Source organism: Pelophylax lessonae, assembly GCF_965119305.1.
Source record: "Pelophylax lessonae genome assembly, chromosome: 2".
NCBI classification, from domain to species: domain Eukaryota; kingdom Metazoa; phylum Chordata; class Amphibia; order Anura; family Ranidae; genus Pelophylax; species Pelophylax lessonae.
This window is the reverse complement of record NC_138769.1, coordinates 651,039,958-651,062,762: the sequence shown is the minus strand read 5'-3', so window position 1 is coordinate 651,062,762 and position 22,805 is coordinate 651,039,958.

Here is a 22,805-nt window from a genome sequence, read left to right as displayed (position 1 = left end):
TATTTTTGGTAAAAAAAAAAAAAAAAAATCACAATAAGCGTATTTTGATTGATTTTGACACAAAATTTATCGCGTCTACTAACTACGGAAAAGATTTGTGTCTTTTTTTTTTTTTTTACTAGTAATGGCGGCGATCTGCGATTTTTAACGGGACTGCAACATTGCGGTGGACAGATCTGACCCCTAACTGACATTTTTGACACTTTTGTGGGGACCAGTGACATTAAGACCCTGTTCAGACAGGGGCGACGCGACTTGCTGGGGCGACCTGTGAAGTCGCAGTGCACAGCGTGCGGCGCGACATGCACGGACTTCATATCATTGAAGTCAATGCAAGTCGCCTCCAGGTCGCCCCAAAGTAGTACAGGACCCTTTTTCTAAGTCGGAGCGACTTGTGTCGCTCCTATTAGAACGGGTTCTGTACTATTCAATGGCGAGCGACCCACCGCGACTTGTCAGGCGACCAAGTCGCCTGACAAGTCGTGCTAGTGTGAATGGTAACTTACTACAGTAATCAGTGCTAAAAATATGCACTGTTACTGTAATAATGACACTGGCAGGGAAGGGGTTAACACTGTGGGTGATCAAGGGGTTAAAATGTGTACCTAGGGGCGCGATTCTAACAGTATGGGGGTTGGGCTTGTGAAATGATCACAGAGACCTGTGATCCTATATAGAAGGATCACAGGACCTCTGTGATCATTTCAGAGAGAAGAACGGTCAGCTGTGTTTACAACAGCTGACCGTCCTTCTCTCTCAGCGGGGAACGATTGTGGGTGTCAGGCGGCAATTGGAGCCGCCTGCCCCATGCATCAATGTCCCCGCTGCCAAGTGGGGGCAGGAGCACGCCGCCGGTGGCGCACGCTCGCCCCCTCGCTGCATGCGCACGTCGTTTCACGCAGGAGGGCCGTCCTGCCGCAGCAAATCGGCAGGCGGGCGGTCCGGAAGCGGTTAAATCACATGCTTGAAAAATGCCTTTATGATATACATGGTGTTACAGAATAGTAGGCTTTCCATGGACAGTGTCAGCAATGCAGTATTCTGGAATCACATATTCTGAATGTTTAATTGATTTTTTGAACTTTTACATCTAGATCTGCTTAAACACAGCAGCAGCAGCAGCAGCAACCCAATCTGATTCATTTTAACTTTTTTTTTTCTAAAAAAAAAAAAAAAAAAAAAAGCATTAATGGGCTTAAATTTACCCCTAGAAGTAGCAGCCACAAAATATCTAAAATCTATGGGAAAATGTACTCCTAAAAAAATATAACTAAAGCCCTCATTTAATATATATTTTGTTAGATTATTTTTTGCAGTACTGCACTGTATTAAAAGTTTAATAAAATGTCAAAGCAGAGTGCACAAAAACATTGCAAAACTACAACCCCACATATCCTGAAGCCCCTCCCATCCTTGTATCCACCATTATTCCATAAATATCCAAAATATAGTCTTCCGGTATGTGTTTACTAGAAAATGGCTAGCGTTAGGACTTGAATAAGCAGCACACAGAAAGACAAGGCAAGTTTATCTTGCGATTAAAATTTGAATGTATTATCTGAAAGTCAAAACCTACAAATATTGTACATTGGCTAGACAGTATGTCAGCTTGGTTAGGCCGCATTATAAGAGGGACAAACAAGTCAGTTTTTATCTTAAAAATAAACATTTGGGTGTATTATTTGAGAGACAATAGTCAAATATATTGTACAGTGGCCTGACAGTATGTAAGAAGCTTGGTACAGCTACAATATAAGAGGGAGAGACAAGGCAGGATTTACCTTGAAATAAACTTTAGATCCCTCCAACACCCCCCTCTACCCCTCTCCTTAGCCCCCCTTTTTTTCTCTCCTTCTCTCTCCCCCACTATCTTTTTTTCTCTCCTCTTTTTCCTCCTTCTCTTTTAAATACTGACTACCCTCCTTTTTTACTCATCACCCAACTACAGACACTTTGGACTTTCTCCCACCTACTATATTTCTAATAACTTTATAGCTTGCATCCCCTAATGTTTTTGAACAGTGACTCTCATGTTGACTACAGTAGACTACTTTGCTATACAAAATAAACTATAACCTTTGCCTCCTCTAACCTCTGCATTGCAATATATGTTATCACAACTACCCTATTCTATCTTTGCTCCCTTCTCCTGCCGTCTGTCTAATCTGTATGCATATGCAAGGTAAAGGCAGCGTACTAATGTTATGCTAAGCTTTCCTCCAACCTTTTTCAAACATGGTTTGAGGAGTAAACTTTTCGTGGTCTTGCTTTCTCAAACAGTCAAATATTGTTCTGTAGTTTTATTGAAATGCATTTAAATACACCATTTGTATTACTTTGTTATGCTCAAATATCTTTGTCCCCCTACAATTAAAACATTGAACAAGGACATAAACAGTGTATTATCTGAGACAATAGCCACAAATATTTCAAAGCACCATATTGTTCGGCCAGCTTCCAAGCGCAATGCAGGATTAACCCTGCAATAAACATTAGAATTTTGATAGCTGAGGTTCAGCTGCAGAAACACTGGGTGGAACATTTACAGTGCCACAGCACCAGAATAGACCAGGAGAAGTAAGAGGAGTTGGTAGTGGTAGCAGTAATAATGTTGGGGGGGGGGGGCATATCCCAATTAAAATTGTGGTATGTATCATCAGCAGCATGGATCCTGTAGTCACTGGTAATCCAAGACTAATTCATTTTATTGAAAGTGAGCCAGTCCATACTGAAGGGGACAAAACCTATTGCTGTACTGAAGGCCCTCTCAGAATAGCACACTAGCTCCAAGCTCCAGCACATATTGTGCATGCTTCAGCCAGTGGCTCAACCAGGCCACCCAATAGGCTATAGGGTTCTCACTGCTGAGGGCATGATTCCCAGACCTGATGTTGTTATCAAGTCAGAAAATCATATGTTTGAAGCTCTGCCTTTAAGCGCTGACTGCCACCAGGCCTGACTGCTGTGGGTTAGAGAAAAGAAAAAAAACCCAAACTCACTTCATGCATGTATGACTCCTGGGGTTTGGGAGGGGTGGAATGTCCCCCTTGAAGCCCCTCCTATTTCTTCCTCCTCATCATTGCCAGCATACAAACCTCCTCCTCCTTCTATTCCCACTCTCCTGCCTCATTGAATTCCATATGTTGGTGGAGGGCAGGAATGGCCTTCTGGGCAAAATAATGGTGGTAAGGTACCAACAACTGCATAGAATGCAAGCAGCCGCAAAGTAGCTGTCAGTAAGACACTGGGATGTTTGAGGCCATTTTTCTCTTCTGTTCTAGTAGATGCTGAGGAAACACTTGACTTGGGAAGTAGGCTGCTTGAGATGGGGGGGGGGTTGGTGTAATAAAATTATGCAGAGATTCAAGCCTTTGTTTGACCCTCCTCAGTGTGCCTTGTGAACCGCTTTCCTATCTGATATGGCATATACTAAGTCCTAAATCGTGCAGCATATGCAGCAGGAGGATGTTGTTGACAGGGGAGGGGGGGAGAGCAGGCCTTTTGCTGCTGACAGAGTCATATGATCCTTAATGCATATGGTACCCAAATGACGGGTACTTTTACCATGGCTGATATGCTACAAGCAGAGGAGGACTAAAGGGAGGAGGTGAAAGTTGAGGAGTGGGAAGAAGAGTAGAAGGTGGGGGAGAAAGTAAAGGTGAAAGAGGAAGGGGTGGAGAAAAAAGGTCAAATTACCAACACAAGGCTACTTCCTTGGCCTATGGCTTTAGTTTTTTTTTCCCCTGCAGCTATGCCTCCAGTGCCCTGACTAAAATAAAATAAATATTTTTTAAAAACACAACTGGCTAATGAGTGCCTGGCAGAGGAATAGTAGACTTGTCTGGACATTGCTGTGTGCAGCCCAACCACAGCATCAATACCAAAAATTACAGAAAAAAATATAAATACATATGAAAATAATAATAAAACATAACGTTAGAAAAATGCATGTAATGTCTTAACTTTAAAGTTAACTTTTCATAAAATGTACATCTGTTTACTATACAGTATTTAGTTTTAATTTTTTTTTGCTTTGTTTAATGTCTCCTGTGGCAGTGATGTCACTCAGGAGACCTCGCTCCTTTGTTATTTCAGCTATCACCTGCCAGACCTGTCATTAAGCGGGAGCAAAGCCAGGGGACAAGCATGTGTCGAGAGGGGAAAACTTTTCTTTCGTCTGGTTGGTGAGTGTCAGGCATAATGATTGACACAGATCTACTTTAGGGGATCACGATTGACATTGTGCAAAATTGAGGGACATTTTTTCTTATTAAAAGGACTTGTCAGAAACTGTGTTTTTTTGTATATGCATTTTTATATAAATGCAAAGTATGGCCCCAAAACCATCCAGCCAGGGTTGTCGGACAGGGTTGCTAGTCCTCATCAACATAGAGACTGACTAGATACTTTTCTGAAAGGGTGCCTGGGCTTGAGGGGAATGTGGCCTGGTATGGTTGAGGAGGGGGGGGGTGCTTGCTTATCCCCTCCTTTCTGGCCCTGCCAGCCTGCATGCTTGGATGAGGGTCTGGTATGGATTTTTGAGGAGGCCTCATACTTTATTGTTCTTGATTTTTGCATAGGGTCCCTCTTAAAGTTCATACGAGACCTAAGCCCCCCCCCCCCCACCACGCCTTTTAAAACTATTCTGGCTCAAATGCTTACCCGTGAATAGAGCTGGTGACATCACTGGCTGTTAAATAGTAATTCCACTTTTACTGGGAGAAAAAAAAACAATCCCCTCTGGGTGATCCATGTACATTGCAAGGATTTTAACAAACTTTGTTGTAAAGTCCTACTGGTTTCTGTTCTGAAGGAAAAGCTGTGTGTTGCCTGTAGAGTGAATCTAAATGGGAGTGCCTTTTTTATTATTAGTCAGCTGATGCACTTGCAGTGTTCTAATGGAGAAAGTTGTAGGCTCTGCATCTTTTTAGAAGCAATTACCCTTTTGGGAGAATCTCACCAAAAATGAATATTTTGTTGCAGAGGATGCCTAAAATCTGCAGCAGGTCTATCTTTGGTAAGACTTTTGGAAAAATCATACAAGCGGCCAATCACATATGCAGGAAATTATATTTCTAAGGTTACAAAAGGAGCTATCAAGAGCGTGCCATAATCCTAAATACCAGAATAGAGAACCACAGTTGTATACAACTGTACATACAGTATGTGTGGACTTTATGGGCACATCATGAGAAAGACAACCATACATCAAATATTAAAATAAATATTTATTAGCTGATAATTAAAATCAATGACACACTAAAATGATGAGACTGGTAAAACATGGAGGTCCAGCTCCCCAAACATGTACACAGAAGAACATAACTATTGAATGTATACAATAGAAATTTGATACATATTAGAACTGCATGGGTATGAGAATACGTCTGTTCAAAGGTCAACGCGTTTCGCGGTAAGCTTCGTCAGGACCATATACAGACAGTTCTAATCTTCTCAAAATACACAGGCAAAGTCTTGGCTTGGGGTGGACACAGGGGAAATTTTTGAACCAAAACGCAGGTCGCTGTTTATTTGAAAAATAAAATATAGAGGATCTATATAAGCAGCCTGGCCACTAGGACTGACAGTTCTACCATAAAGATAAGGATTTTCTTGTGCGACCCAAAAACAAGGGGACATATATTCACAATCGTTAAGGCAAGAATAGACGATCCAAGTGGAAGAAGATTATGATATTGAAGGAAGAAAGAACATAGGCCCCAAAGTTTGTATTCGGTAAAAGGGTATATAGAGCCACATATTTGTAGAATCCCCTTGACCAAGCAAGCGCATGGGCCCGGTGTGTGTCGCCCCCTCAGGGAATCTTGTTCCGCTTGGATTGTCTATTCTTGCTTCAACAATCATGAATATGCATCCCCTTGTTTTTGGGTCTCACAAGAAAATCCTTATCTTTATGGTTGAACTGTCAGTCCTAGTGACCAGGCTGCTTATATAGATCCTCTATATTCCATTTTACAAATAAACAGCGACCTGCGTTTTGGTTCTAAATTTTCCCCTGTGTCCACCACAAGCCAAGATTTTGCCTCTGTATTTTGAGAAGATTAGAACGGTCTGTATATGGTCCTGACGAAGCTTACTGTGAAATGCGTTGACCTTTGAACAGATGTATTCTCATACCCAAGCAATTCTGATATGTATCATATTTCTATTGTATACATTTAATAGTTATGTTTTTCTGTGTACATGTTTGATGAGCTGGACCTCCATGTTTGGTCAGTCTCCTCATTTTGGTGTGTCATTGATTTTAATTGTAAACTAATAAATATGTATTTTAATATTTGATGTATGGTTGTCTTTCTCATGATGTGCCCATAAAGTCCACACATATGTACAGTTGTTGTATACAACTGTTGTTCTATATTTCTAAGGTTGTTCAGTGCACCAATGGTAAAACTGCTATTTCTTTAACCAGTTGACAGAAATGACAATAGGAAAATAGTACTTTTCATTCTTCTTAATGTTGTCTGAATGAGATATTATTTACTAGCACTATGGCGAAAGAAATAAACTGAACCTGTATAGATTATTTTTTTACTTACACTTTAATCCAGGTATTTTTTGTAACTGCCATTACAATATGTAAACAATTTAAAAAATTATTGCATTATTTTGACACCATGAGGATGTCCAAGACCTTCCATAGCATCCCCAATCACGACATCTAAACATGGATTTACCTTTATAGACCTGAATGCAAAGTATATTTCAAACCTTTGTCATTCCTTACTTTTCTAGAAGAATGGTTCAAAATTCCATGACATACGGTTTAGGACTTACATGACAGCATTCCAAGGAGAAAATTCCCTGAATTCAAAAGGGGGCTCCTTTTTTCGGCCTTCATATTATTACATTCTTATTTCTTTCCATTATTTTGTGCTCCTCCCTGCTGTATACCTGAGCGATGAATAGTTCTTTCACTTAAAACCGCTAATGTATTTGATGAAAATGAATTCAAAATGATATGTGAAAGGCATTCAGCTTTTTGGTTCTATTGATATAAATCTATCTTTTCATGTCTGTGCTATTCAATGCATATAAGGATGCACTATTGAAAGAAATTTACATGCAACCTGTAAATAATGCAAGTAATTATCTCTAGGAAGGTCACAGGTGACCAGAAAACAAACAGGGACCTTCTACCTTGTCATCTCCTATTCCTGGGAGCTTTGTGCCTGAGATTCCCAGGTTTAGTGAAGTGTGACCTTGGAATCCTGTAGAAAGGACTCTCCTCCCGTTCCTATATATTAGTATAATACTCTGTATTGCCATAGCAGCATTCACGTAAAGCAACATGGAGGCAGGCATTCTTATCTGCAGTTTACAAACATGACTATGGCATTGCTTTACCTAAGCACCTATTGGGTAAAAATAATTTCTCAGAGCGCCTAATCTACATACATAAATGAATATATATAATGAATGATGGATGACAATAATGCCAAATAATGTTTACCCTTATTATTGAGCAAAATCGGTAAGACAACTCTGCTCTAGTAAAAAAAATATTAATAAACCCACGCTATGGTGACAGGTAATGTGCTGCAAATATACAAAATTAATAAAGAAGCTGCTGCTGTTATGCAAGGTGCTAAAACCACAAGATGCTAAAATCATGTAAATAAAACGCTGTTTCAAAATAATGTGCAATATAAGCATAAAAGTGCAATAAACAATATAAAGTGCTAGTGCAGAAATAAATTACATAAAGTCCATGATACAAAATATTGTGCAAAAAAGGTGCAATATAGTGTCTGTGCTGACAGATATCTTCTGCTGGTGTCACAGTGCTTCTTTGTGCTCCCCTCCTGTGATCCCTACTCACCAGAATTATAGATCAGATAAACATGTAGCGCTCCCAGGCACAGACGTAAGTAATGGATCCACTCCTCCTCCTCCAAACACATAAGATAATTCCTGGATCTTAGAATATTACAATAAGGTGCCTTCAATCACATGGCTCTCATCCAAAATATGATGACAGAAAGGTATCTATGGCGTGAAACTAAAAAAGTTTATTAAAAATAAAATCAGATGCACTTAAAAGTGTATATATAAAAACAAGCATAAGAGCTGGTGAAATTCGCCGCACAGCGTGCGTTCCAAACACCGGAAATACATCACAATATCGACCCCACTTTACGCGTTTCGCACCTCCTATCAGGCTCCTCAGAAGCACTGTAAGTGCATGTGATTTTATTCTTTATAAACTTTTAAACAGTATTACGCTATGGATACCTTTCTCTCATTATATATATATATATATATATAAATTTCCGATGAGAGCCATATGAATGAAGGAACCGTATGGGAATATTTTAAGATCCAGGAGCACAAAGAAGCACTGTGACACCAGCAGAAGATACCTATGACTGCATAGAATGCAGTCAGATACAAAACATTCTGCCTTTAGAACCACTTTAATGCATTTTCTGCATTAAGGTAAAACACCTTGAGTGTGCTGCTCCCCCCAGACCCCCCCCCACCATACTTACCTGCCTCTGATCTTGATCCAGTGATGTGCACAAGAGTAGCCACTCTCTGCAGTCTCCCTCTCCTCGTTAGACAAGGAGGGAGGCAGTGGGAGTCATTGGCTTCTGCTGCTTTCAATCACAGCCAGTGAGGAGGAAGCAGGGGGTAGGGCTGAGCTGTGCTGTGTGTGTCAATAGACACACAGAGCAAGCTCGTAAGAAAGCACACACTTGCCCCCATAGCAAGTGGTTGCTATAGGGGCACTTGGCAGGGGAAGGAACAGGCAGCACTGGCAGAGGACCTGCGAAGAGGAGGATCAGGGCTACTTAAAACCATTGCATAGAGCAGGTAACTATAACATGTTTGTTATTAAGAAAAAATAAATAAAATGCAAAGCTTTACAATCACTTTAAAGTGTATGTAAAGCTAAAATTGTTATCGTTTTAGTTAGAGAAGGTAAGGGTTAAAATAAAAAAACAAAGAAGTCCCTCCTGCCTATAGGGCATGGAGAAAAAAGAAGTTATGGGACTTTGAATGTGAGATCATTCACAGCGATTTTTTCACATTTTGTTATGTTATAGCCTTATTCCAAAATGGATTAAATTCATTATTTTCCTCAAAATGTTACAAACAATACCCCATAATAACAACGTGAATGAAGTTTGTTTGAAAACTTTGCAAATTTATTTTAAAAAAAAAAATCACATGTACATTGGTATTCACAGCCTTTGCCAAGACACTGGTCATCCTTGAGATGCTTCTACAACTTGACTGGAGTCCACCTGTGGTGATTTCAGTTGATTGGACATGATTTGGAAAGGCACACACCTGTCTATATAAGGTACCACAGTTAACAGTCCATGTCAGAGCACAAACCAAGCCACGAAGTCCAAGGAAGTTGTCTGTAGACTTCCAAGACAGGATTGTATCGAGGCACAGATCTGGGGAATTGTACAGTTTACATATGATAGTGGCCTCTATCATATGTAAATGGAAGAAGTTTGGAACCACCAGGACTCTTCCATGAGCGGGCTGCCCAGCCAAAGTGAGCGATCAGGGGAGAAGGGTCTTAGGGAGGTGACCAAGAAACGAATAGTCACTCTGACAGGGCCCCAGCATTTCTCTTTGGAGAGAGGAGAACCTTCCAGAACAACCATCTCTGCAGCACTCCACCAATCAGGCTTGTATGGTAGAGTGGCTAGACGGAAGCCACTCCTTAATAAAAGGCATGACAGCCCGCCTGGAGTTTTGAAGGACTCTCAGACCATCAGAAACAAAATTCTCTGGTCTGATGAAACAAAGATTGAATTCTTTGGCCTGAATAGCAAGCATCATGTCAGGAGGAAACGAGACACAGCTTATCACCTGGCCAATACCATCCCTACAGTGAACCATGGTGGTGGCAGCATCATGCTGTGGGGATGTTTTTCAGTGGCAGAAACTGGGAGACTAGTGAGGATCAAGGGAAAGATGAAGGCAGCAATGTACAGAAACATCCTTGACGAAACTACCTGCTCCACTGCGCTCTGGACCTCAGACTGGGGCGAAGGTTCAAACAGAACAATGACCCTAAGCACACAGCTAAGATAACAAAGGATTGGCTATGGGAAAACTCTGCGAATGTCCTTGACTGGCCCAGCCAGAGCCCAGACTTGAACCCGATTGAAAATCTCTGGAGAGATCTGAAAATGGCTGTGCACCAACTCTCCCCATCCAACCTGATGGAGCTTGAAAGGTCCTGCAAAGAAGAATGGGAGAAACTGCCCAAAAAATGGAGTGCCAAGCTTGAAGCATCATACTCAAAAAGACTTAAGGCTGTAATTGTTGCCAAAGGGGGCTTCAACAAAGTATTGAGCAAAGCCTGTGAATACTTATGTACATGGCATTTTTAAATTTTTTAATTTGCAAATATTTCAAACTTCTTTAACATTCATGTACAGAGGCATCTGTTTGGTGCATTTAATTAAATAGAGCATTTTGAATTGATGTGTTTCTTGAATAACTCGCTTCCTCAAATCATCAGGATCCACACTTTTTACACATGCAGACAATAGGGTTGATTTACTAAAACTGGAGTGTGAAAAATCTGATGCAGCTGTGCATGGTAGCCAATCAGCATCTAACTTCTGCTTTTTCAACTAAGCTTTGAAAAAAAAAAAAAACCTGGAAGCTGAATGGTTTCTCAGCAGAGCTGCACCAGATTTTGCGCTCTCCAGTTTTAGTAAATCAACCCCAATATCTTAATTCTCCACCAAAAAAAAAAAAAGCTTGTAATATCCAGCACCTTGTATTGCCTAATTTATCAATGCATAATAAAGCTATCATTCTAAATACACATCCCCACATACTTACAAAGTGTTAAGAATATGTAAGGTACCACTCTCCCATTCCCAACAAGAAGTCTGTGGCTCACTGTCAACAGTGCACTACTTCCAAAAAATGGCACTCCGGTATCTTTTTAAAAAGAAGGGAGATGGCTCATGTGCCATTGTTGGACTGATAGCCCCATATGACTCCTTTTCTAATTCAACCAACATTTTCAATGCTTTAAAATCACAACTGTTAAAATCCTACCAATCTGACAGGAGACTCTCTAATGGAGCTGCTTTCTTTTTAATCTTTGGTCACTTAATGACATAACGATAATTCAGTTTCCAAGCATATAAATTTACATGCTTAACCACCAAGTTTGTCAATGTGGTTAGCATAACAGAAATTCAAACCATAACGTAGTTCACTAAGCTCCCCCTCTGTCATATTGGTCCATCCCTGACCCTCTTTATCTCCCCCCCCCCCACTCTGAAGAACCACCACCATCACAGCATGTCCTACTTAGTGAGCTGTGTAGTATGTCAAAGAGAGGAGCTTCAATTCAGAGCTGCATACACAAGCCCCGGTCTTCCGGCAGCCTGCCAGTGATGTGTATGAGGAGACCAGCGGCTCTTGTAACAGGTAATGCAATGCTCGCTTTTGCCCTACTTCAGTGAGTAGAGGTGTTAAACATTATTTGGTTTGTGTCGAATTACACTATTGTGTTGCTTTCTTCCTTTTGAATGGTTTAATGGGTGGAGAGGAGGAGATCTCAAGTCTGATGGGAAGATATTCTTTTAAATGAGAAACTAACAAGACCGTTTCATGGTGGAGTGCTTTATCATGCTATGTTTGACAATCTGTTACAAGAGGGGCAAAAATATTTGGTGAGTGAGTTTCTGTTGGGAGAGGGATCACGGAGCACCTGTATTGTTATTTTTGAAGAAATAAGAACTTTACATATGAACTTCACATTGTGCACTATAAAAAGACTTGTTGTCTGCATATCTTAATTGCACTGAAACACTTTAGTTTGTTACGCACAGTTTTTTATTATTTGATATAATATACTATACACCGCTCAAAAAAATTAAAGGAACACTTTGAAAACACATCAGATCTCAATGAGGAAAAAATATAATTCTGGATAGCAGCATACTGATATGGACTGGGTAATGTGTTAGGAACAAAAGGATGCCACATGGTTTGATGGAAATGAAAATTATCAACCTACAGAGGGCTGAATTCAAAAACACCCCAAAAATCAAAGTGAACAAAATGATGAAGCAGGCTAGTCAATTTTGCTGAAATTTCATTGCAGCAACATAAAATGGTACTGTATGTATTGTATGCGTGCCTGACAACTTTGGGGCATGTTCCAAATGAGTCGATGGATGGTGTCCTGGGGTATTTCCTCCCAGATCTGGACAAGGGCATCACTGAGCTCCTGAACAGACTGAGGTGCAACCTGGTGGCATCGGATGGACCAAAACATAATGTCCCAGAGGTGTGAAATTGGTATCAATTCCTTCATCCTCCAGGAACTGGCTGCATACTCTCGCCACATGAGGCCAGGTATTGTCCTGCACCAGGAGGAACCCAGGACCCACTGAACCCGCGTAGGGTATGACAATGGGTCCAAATATTTCATCCCGATACTGAATGTCAGTCAGGGTGCCATTGTCTAGCCTGTAGAGGTCTGTGCATCCCTCCATGGATATGCTTCCCCAGACCATCACTGACCCACCACCAAACTGGTCATGCTGAATGATGTTACAGGCAGCATCATTTTCTCCAAGACTTCTCCAGACCCTTTAATGTCTGTCACATGTGCTCCCATATGTGAAAAGCATAGGGCGCCAGTGGCAGACCTGCCTATTCTATGTTCAATGGCAAATGCCAATCGAGCTCCACGGTGCCAGGCAGTGAGCACAGGGCCCAGTAGAGGACATCGGGTACTCAGGCCACCCTAAATTAAGTCTGTTTCTGATTGTTTGGTCAGAGACATTAACACCAGTGGCCTGCTGGAGGTCATTTTGTATGGCTCTGGCAGTGCTTATTATGTTCCTCCTTGCACAAAGAAGCAGATACTGGTCCTGATGATGGGTTAAGGACCCCCTACGGCCCTGTCCAGCTCTCCTAGAATCTCCTGCATGCTCTTGAGACTGTGCTGGGAGACACAGAAAACCTTCTGGCAATGACACGTAATGATGTGCCATCCTGGAAAAGTTGGCCTGCCAATGCAACCTCTATCTATAGGATCCAGGTATGCCTTAATGCTACAAGTAGTGACACTGACTCTAGCTAAATGTAAAACTACTAAAAAAAAAAAACAGTCAGAAAAGATGAATAGGGAAAATAAGGTCAGTGGCCTCCACCTGTAAAACCATTCCTGTTTTGGAGGTTTTCTTATTGTGGCCCATCTAGTGCACCTGTTGTTAATTTCATCAACACCAAAGCAGCTGAAACTGATTAACAACCCCCTCTGCTACTTAGCTGACTAGATCAATATCCCAGGAGTTTAATTGACTTGACGCTATACTCTGATTAAAAAGCGTTCCTTTAATTTTTTTGAGTAGTGTATATTTGTCCTGCTCAGTAGAATTAATGTGTGTTCTTTTTTATATATATAAACTGTAAAAAACTTTTAAGAGCGGCTGCACAATTGATTATTCACATATTAGTAAGAGTGCAGAGTTAGCTTTGGATTGTCATTGCTATTTTTAAATAGATCACAGTTACGGGTATGGCTGACATTCAGCAAATGTTTCACTATTTTAATATTTCAGAATACAACAGAAACCCTCAGGTTCCGATGATATTGCAACAATTATGTCAGTGATGAAGTCACAGATTACAGAAAAAATTTACATTTTTGGTAACAGCCCTTCTGCCGCTGTAGCGATTTATTGGCCAAGAAGAACAGCTCAAGAAGCTGAAAAATAATTCAGATCTAATGCACGTAAATTTGCAGAAGACAACGGGTTCAAATCTCTGAAATACAAAAAAACTATCAGCGCAAACCCAATATATGTGATAAAATAACTCAACCTCAATTCACTGTGCATAAATCAGGTGTGTGAAAGTATATAAGTGGTATCCGGCAGCATACACCAATCGTGTTTCACAAATCACAATAAACTATAAATCCTACCAAAATGTGATGCGCCAGAAATATAATAAAAAAAAATGTGATGACTTTAAATACAATAAATCATATCCAGTTCATAAGGCACATAGCAATGTGTGTGCTTCCAATAAAGTGATATGAAGAGTGTCCCCGTATCCAATTGAAGAAAATCCAGTGATGAAAACAAGTTGTAAACACCAATTAGTGAATCCCTCCACCAGGTGAATTAGCCTCTCACCTTCCTAAAGGACCCAAACGGGCCAGCAATCACATGTATCATGGATCAGACTTCCAGGAAAGAGCCACACTGTATTGCACCTCGAGGGATCCCGGGACATATAAAAAACAGATGAAGAAATCTAGTGCTCTCTGCTTACTAATGAGGGTGTGCTTTATTAGAGAAAGGCAGATCAACTCACATTTGTTGGGCACTCAGCCGTGCCTGCGGTATAAGCGATGTCAGCGATCTGTTACCAGAGAGAGACTCTGCGTCGGCCACGCACGCTCCGTCCCCCTATACGCGTTACGTCGAGCGTAATGCTCCTTTGACTTCCTCGGTACCGAAGAGAACTCAGGGTATGCTTGCCACTGCCAAGTGAAGGCTTCACAACATTTTCTCTAACAGTGACAAGGTAATGAGAACCTTCCCTTCTGATGATCACACTGTCAGCATAAAGGGATATGTATTAGGAAAAATAGATTTTTGTAAAATCTTACCGTAAAATCCTTTTCTCTTAAGCTCATTGACAGACGCAGTCCTCTTGATTAATATCAAATCGGGTTATACTGCCCTCTACAGGAGTAGGACACTAGGCAGAAGGAAAACGTTCTGGCCACACCTTAGGGGCAGTCCCAGAGGGTATATCCTCTCTCTCCCTGCTACAGGATGTCAGTTATGTCACAAAGCAGTGTCAGAGAACTTAACCCAACCCAACTCAAAAGTAGAGGGGCGGGTACTGCGTCTGTCAATGAGCTTAAGAGAAAAGGATTTTAGGGTAAGATTTTACAAAAATCCATTTTTCTCTGTCGCTCATTGACAGACACAGTCCTCTTGATTAATAACAAATCGGGACGTCCCAAAGCAGTGCCACAAATGAGGGGTGGGATAACAGAAATCAAAATTTAAATCCAGAAGGCCCAACCGGTGCCGACTAGAAGTCTTAAAGGCTCATCAAACCAAAGGATGAGACTCAACTGAAAACCCAACAGAAAAAAACCCTCGAGGTAGACCAAAGGTCTCCTCAAATTGCGGCCTGCAAAACCTTGCGGCCAAAAGAGGCATCCGCCGATGCCAACACATCAACTTTATAAAATTTTGTAAAGGTATGAACCGACGACCAGGTAGCCGCCTTGCAAACCTGGACCACTGACGCCTGATGGCGGAAGGCCCAGGAAGCACTAAGCGCCCGAGTGCAGTGCGCCTTAACAGGGAACGGAGGATTCCGAACCTTAATAGAATAAGCCTGTACCACCGTCTGTCTGATCCATCTGGAGATAGTCGCGGCAGATGCAGGCAACCCCTTTTTGGGGCCATCCGTGATCACAAAAAGTGAATCCTTTTTACGAAACGAGTCCGTAGTTTTCAGGTATACCCTGATTGCCCGAACCACATCCAAGGAATGTAACACAAACTCCCGAGGATGACTGGGCTTAGGACATAGGGAAGGCAATACAATGTCCTCATTCAGATGAAACTCTGAAACCACCTTAGGAAGGAAGGATGGATTCGGACGAAGAACCACCTTATCCCTATGAACCACCAGATATGGGGAACGACAAGATAATGCGGCCAGTTCTGACACCCTGCGTGCAGAAGTAATGGCCACCAAGAAGGCCACCTTCTGGGATAAAGTAAGCAAGGGAATCTCCCTGATATTTTCAAAGGGAGGTTTCTGAAGAACCGACAACACTAAATTAAGATCCCAGGGCGGTAAGGGCGCGCGCACTGGCGGAGCCAAGTGCCGCACCCCCTGGATGAAATTCCGCACCAAGGAATGGGTAGCCAAAGGTTTCTGAAAGAAAATTGCTAACGCTGAAACCTGACCCTTGACAGTACTCAAGGCCAGCTTTTGCTCAACCCCCTGTTGCAGAAAAGCCAAGATTCGGGTCACCGAATAGGCCCGTGGAGGAAATCCAAAGGATTCACACCACGCAATATAAGACCTCCATGTGCGATGATAGACTTTCCTGGAAGTCGCTTTCCTAGCTTTAATTAAAGTAGGAATAACTGAAGTTGACAATCCCTTGTCCTTCAGCACCTGAGTCTCAATAACCAGGCCATTAAAGCCAGCGATTGTAAAGCAGAATGGAAGATCGGTGCCTGAGACCGCAGATCCTCCCTGAGAGGAAGTCTCCAGGTAGCGTCCGCGACCAGCTTGACGAAGTCGGCGTACTCGGGTTGACGAGGTCAGCCCGGAACTACCAGGATAACTGGAATTCCCTCCACCTCTATCTTGCGAAGAAGCTTCAGCAGCAACTTGAGAGGAGGGAAGACATACAGTAGCTGATACTGTCCCCATGGGGCGACCAGCACGTCTGCTGTGTTCGTTCGCGGATCTCGGGAGCGGGCTACCAAACTCTGCGCCTTCCTGTTGAGCCTAGCTGCCAACAGATCCACCTCCAGGGTGCCCCAATGAAGGCACCGCTGGTGAAATATCTCTGGATGAAGAGGCCATACCCCTTGATCCAGAATCTGACGGCTGACATAATCTGTCTGCCGATTTTCCATCCCCGGAGTGAATACCGCGGGGATAGCCGGAACAAACCATTACGCCCAATGAAGAATGCTGGCCACGTCTATGGCCGCCAGGGCACTCTTGGTGCCCCCTTGGTGATCGACATAAGCCACGGCCGTGGCCTTGTCCGACTGAATCCAAACCGGGTTGCCCTGGAGCTGCTCGGTCCAGTAAATCAGACAAAGTCTGATCTCTCTCAGCGTCCCGTGGGACTATGTCGCGGCCGACCCAGCGCGGAGCTAGGGCCTGCACGCGCTCGTAGGCTGACTGGGGTGACCACTGGATCCTAACATCCAGCCCATCGCCCAGTTTCAGCATACTTGCTTGAAGATCTCACAGGAATAACTGGAGAAAAAAGCTGCCTAAAAAAATCTTGCCAGGACCAAAGATCCCAGCAAGGAACTTAGGTCCTTACTCCTAACTAGACAGAAAAAAACTGACATCCTGTAGCAGGGAGAGAGAGGATATACCCTCTGGGACTGCCCCTAAGGTGTGGCCAGAACGTTTTCCTTCTGCCTAGTGTCCTACTCCTGTAGAGGGCAGTATAACCCGATTTGATATTAATCAAGAGGACTGCGTCTGTCAATGAGCGACAGAGAAAGGACCTTTTTACTTATTCAATATTACCTCAGATTGTTTTTGGGATTTCAAACAAGACTCAGTCACATTTCAATTATCAACTTGTGACAAGCCCTTCATGAAACGAGGAGTTCTGTCTGCTGTGAACAGCATCTATTATCCTCTGGGTTTCATAATATCCTTTACCATTCATGGTAAGATGCTTCTAAGACATATTACTTCTGAAAACACCGGTTGGGACACTCCTTTTCCCAGAGAGAGACAACAAATATGGGAATAACGGAAAGAGTCCTTAAAAGCAGTAGAAAAACTTCACATACCACACTCTTACATTTCTGAATCCCCAACGAATGCCACTAGAAGAGAGATCCATGTTTTCTCTGATGCTTCTATTGAAGCAATAGCTGTGGTAGCCTTACCCCAAAGTTATAGATCCAATAGACAAAGTGTGGGTTTTGTCCTTAGTAAGGCCAAGCTGCCTCCAAAACCAGCACATACTATTTTAAGGCCTGAACTCTATGCAAGCCGAATTAGCCTTTGAAATTGCTGAGCTCAGAAAATGTGAAATAGATTTTTTTTTTCACTTTCACACAGACCGCAAGATAGTGTTGGAATACATACATAATACAAAACAGTTATATGTGTATGTCAGTAACAGAGTAGAATGCAACAGAAGATTCTCCAATCCCAATAAATGGCACTGTGGGAGAGATTTACTAAAATTGGAGGACTCAGAATCTGGTGCAGCTGTGCATGGTAGCCAATCAGCTTCTAAAGTCAAAGACGAGGCTGAGTTCTCACAGCATTAAACGCTTTTGGAAGTGGTCTTCTATTGTACGGGCTATCGCATGACTTATCCATGTTGCTGATCATTTCACAACCAATACAGGGGACAATGAAAGGTGTTACGGATGGGAAATCAGCAAAGGACTTATTTTCTTTGGTCAAAGGAGTAGAATGTATCATATAAACCAGGGGTGGGGAACCTCCGGCCCGCGGGCCGTATGTGGCCAGCACGATCCTTCTGTCCGGCCCGCACAATCGTTGTGATCCGTGCCGCTGTGTCAGAAGGAGCCGATGGCTCCGTTCTGACACTGTGAATCTCTGAAAAGGCTGGACCCGAGGCACAGAGCAGTGCGCTTCGAGCCCGCCCATTTGTGGGACAATAGCGAATGAAAATTCGCTACTGTCTCACGGATCCGCCTCCTCCTCGGCCAATGTCATTGGCCAAGGAGGAGGCGGGACGCGGGAGGACTCGAAGAGAAGCCGGCCGCCGCTACAACAGGTAAGTGTTCTGGGGCTTGGCACGCTGTTCACTCTGCATTGTGGCCAATCACTCCGCATTGAAAGGGGGCACGCTCTGGGCACTCCACATTAAAAGGGGGCACGCTCTGGGCACTCCACATTAAAAGGGGGCACGCTCTGGGCACTGCGCATTAAAAGGGGGCACGCTGTGGGCACTCTGCATTGAAAGGGGGCACGCTGTGGGCACTCCTTATTGAAAGGGGGCACGCTGTGGGCACTCCGCATTGAAAGGGGGCACGCTGTGGGCACTCCGCATTGAAAGAGGGCACGCTGTGGGCACTCCAAATTGAAAGGGGGCACGCTGTGGGCACTCCGCATTGAATGGGGGCATGCTGTGGTCAATCACTCCGCATTGAAAGGGGGCACGCTGTGGGCACTCCGCATTGAAAGGGGGCTTGCTGTGGGCACTCCGCATTGAAAGGGGGCACGCTGTGGTCAATCACTCCGCATTGAAAGGGGGCACGCTGTGGGCACTCCGCATTGAAAGGGGGCACGCTCTGGGCACTCCGCATTGAAAGGGGGCACGCTGTGGTCAATCACTCCGCATTGAAAGGGGGCACGCTGTGGTCAATCACTCCGCATTGAAAGGGGGCACGCTGTGGGCACTCCGCATTGAAAGGGGGCACGCTGTGGTCACTATGCATTGAGAGGGGGCACACTGTGGTCACTCTGCATTGAAAGGGGGCACACTGGTCACTCTGCATTGAAAGGGGGCACGCTGTGGTCCCTCTGCATTGAAAGGGGGGCACGCTGTGGTCACTCTGCATTGAAAGGGGGGCACGCTGTGGTTACTCTGCATTGAAAGGGGGCACGCTGTGGTCACTCTGCATTGAAAGGGGGGCACGCTGTGGTCACTCTGCATTGAAAGGGGGGCACGCTGTGGTCAGTCTGCATTGAAAGGGGGGCACGCTGTGGTCAGTCTGCATTGAAAGGGGGGCACGCTGTGGTCAGTCTGCATTGAAAGGGGGCACGCTGTGGTCACTATGCATTGAGAGGGGGCACACTGTGGTCACTCTGCATTGAAAGGGGGCACACTGGTCACTCTGCATTGAAAGGGGGGCACGCTGTGGTTACTCTGCATTGAAAGGGGGGCACGCTGTGGTCACTATGCATTGAAAGGGGGCACACTGTGGTCACTCTGCATTGAAAGGGGGCACACTGGTCACTCTGCATTGAAAGGGGGCACGCTGTGGTCCCTCTGCATTGAAAGGGGGCACGCTGTGGTCACTCTGCATTGAAAGGGGGGCACGCTGTGGTTACTCTGCATTGAAAGGGGGCACGCTGTGGTCACTCTGCATTGAAAGGGGGGCACGCTGTGGTCACTCTGCATTGAAAGGGGGGCACGCTGTGGTCAGTCTGCATTGAAAGGGGGGCACGCTGTGGTCAGTCTGCATTGAAAGGGGGCACACTATATCTTGATTACTGAAGGCCCCTTTCACACTTTTGTGACCTCAAAGTCACGCAATTTTTTACAGCGTTTTTTGCCGCAAATCAATGCCTATTACATTTATGCATACATTTTGTACGGCCCCCAAATGATGTTACAAAAATCCAAATGGCCCTTGGTAGAAAAAAGGTTCCCCACCCCTGATATAAACCAACAACTTGATTCAAGGGGAGTTAACAACTGGTGCATGTTGCCGTCTTCCCCTCTTAAGATAGACTCATGGACTGCCTTCTATGATCTCTTACAGACACCAGCAGTGACTTTCAAATTTTACAGTATGCAAACGTTTGCATTATTTTTATCTTGTTCTCCCCTTTTACCTTGTTCAAGTGTTCCTGGAATAGAGACTTCACTTATGTTGTGACAATTGCTTAATATTTGAAATCATAGATTTTGATGGGGAGTGTCATGTTACACATGCATTGTTATTTGTGTGCCTTCAAATAATTTTGCCATTTTCTCACTTCATAGTTAGAGGATACTCTATGTAGTTAGTCCCACCCTTGTTCTTCATGCTTTAGTCTCCATTCCTCGCATGTTCTGTATTCTAGAGCTAGACACTGATTTTTTTACCTATCTGATTTTCATCTCTAAGGTTCTGCCAAAGTTTTCAGTTAAAACTTTCTATTATCTGCAGGATGTCATATGCATTGAGTCACTGTCTTCCAAGTTACTAAACTGTAAGTTAAGCTAGCTTATAACAACTAGATCAGTTATATAGATGGCATTTTCAGTGCTTGGACTTCTGAAGCAGAACACCTACTCACTTTTTTATTAAATTCCCAGGATCACAGTTAAGGCACCAAGCAAGCATTAGGAGGTGTGGTTATGACTCAAACAGAACAAAGTGCAGTCCACTTTTAATCCAATTGCTCCTCAAAGTTTGTTTATCTGTAGTTAAATATAATATATGTTGTGAGAAATCCTACTATTTTTCTAAAATAGGAAAGTGCATTTTGTGGTCAGTTTTGATTAAACATCTCTTTCTATTCCATTTCTTAATGTAACACAAGCAGATGGTCTAAAAGTGAAGGCTCTTGACTAGCTTATAGAGGTGGTTGATGACACTCAGAACAAGAGAGCTTACTCACTGCAAAGTAAAGGCCCGTACACACGTACCGATCGTCGGCATACAAACGTCGGTGGACGAAGGATCTGCCGATTGTACGCGTGTTAGTATGGTGCCTCCGACAGATGTCTGCGCACAATCCGCGGACAAAAGTCTTTCTTGCAAACATGAAAATATTTGTATGCCGACACCAGAACGGACGATTGTTCGCCTGTCAGTACACAATTCTGCCGACACACAGCTACAAATCCCAACACGCATGATCAAACCAAATGAGTTCCCGGAAGAATTTTCTCTAGTAAACTCAACATTTTATTCAGAAAGAACTTTCGGCTCGCGGAAGTCCAAGAAATAGGTGAAATGCGGAGCACATGCTCATCTTGATAAATGTGAGAAGAAGGAAGATGCTGCTCATAATGCCATACTTTTCTAATAAAAAGGCATGTGTTCTGTTATGATGAAGATAATGTTTGTCTATTCTATCTGTTCTATCAAATTTTAGAATTAAATAATTTGAACTCTTCACCATTATTTTTGTATTTTCACACCAAAGATCTAACTATTGATATGACCCTTTATTCTTGTATGAATTAATGTGTAAAACATATTTTTCAGGTTATGCACAATATTAAACATGTTAACAAATTCAGATAGGCCATTTTTTATTTTCAATTTTCTTTATTTTTTGGATCTCAGCAAAAAAAAAACAAAGCAAACATCAATACTTTCCGTATAACTAAACATAAAAAAGGTCCATTTGGACAAAATTAAACTAGAAACTGGCAAACAGGGGTAAAATAAATAATAGGGGGTTACAAAAATTAAAGTTGCTGGTAACTGTAATCAGGTTGCCATGAGGGCAGGTTTGGATCCTGCTGGCCATATTGCCACTGGCCATGTGGCATTTGGCGAGGTGGTGGGTGTTGTGGAGGTGGAGGGCACGGGTGCTCCTGGCATGCATGGCTGTGCTCAGTAAGTATGCCGTTTTCAGCCTTTTGCAGCACATCAAGAATAATTTTTCTGGCATACTGACACTGCCTGAGGTCCACCTTATCCAAAATTTTGGCAGTCATATTCCCGAAGGACTCATTTGCCTCCGGTTTCCTACGGAGGGCTATGGTGGCCTCCTGTATGAATTCATCTGTGATGTCGTCGATGTGTTTCCTCTTTTGCCTCCGTTTGGCAGGAGGAGGTGGTGGTGGAAAGAGTTCCGCAGGCTCCTCAGGCTCCTGGCTGCAACCTGGCTCCTCCTCAGTGACACTTCCCTGTTGATGAAATGAACAATTGATTAGAATGTTATAGTGTATATAAAAAGTCATGTTTGTTATATTATTGTGAACAAATAGCAGACTTTACATACAGTGGCATATCTAGGGTCTCCAGTGCCCTTGTTGAGGAGCTGTATTTGGCAACAACCCCCACCCCCCAAGATCAATGTAAAACTGTAACCCACCCCCCCAAAAAAAAATTAAAGGGCATTAAAAGTTTCTAATTTGCCCCTTGTTTGCCCAGTGTAGAGCTCTCTAGTGGGCAATCATTGTCTCAGGTGTGAAAAAGAAAGAGAGGGTTGAGAGATAGAGAGAGGGAGAGAAAGAGGGGGTGTGAGAGAGAGAGGAGGGGGTTGCAGAGAGAGAGGGGCCTGAACTTGCAGAGGACTTGATGTAGGGCATTGAGGGTGAAGCAGTGCAGGGAAACATGAATAAGGAAGCCACCTGCCTTGCTGACCCAGAGTGAGAGACC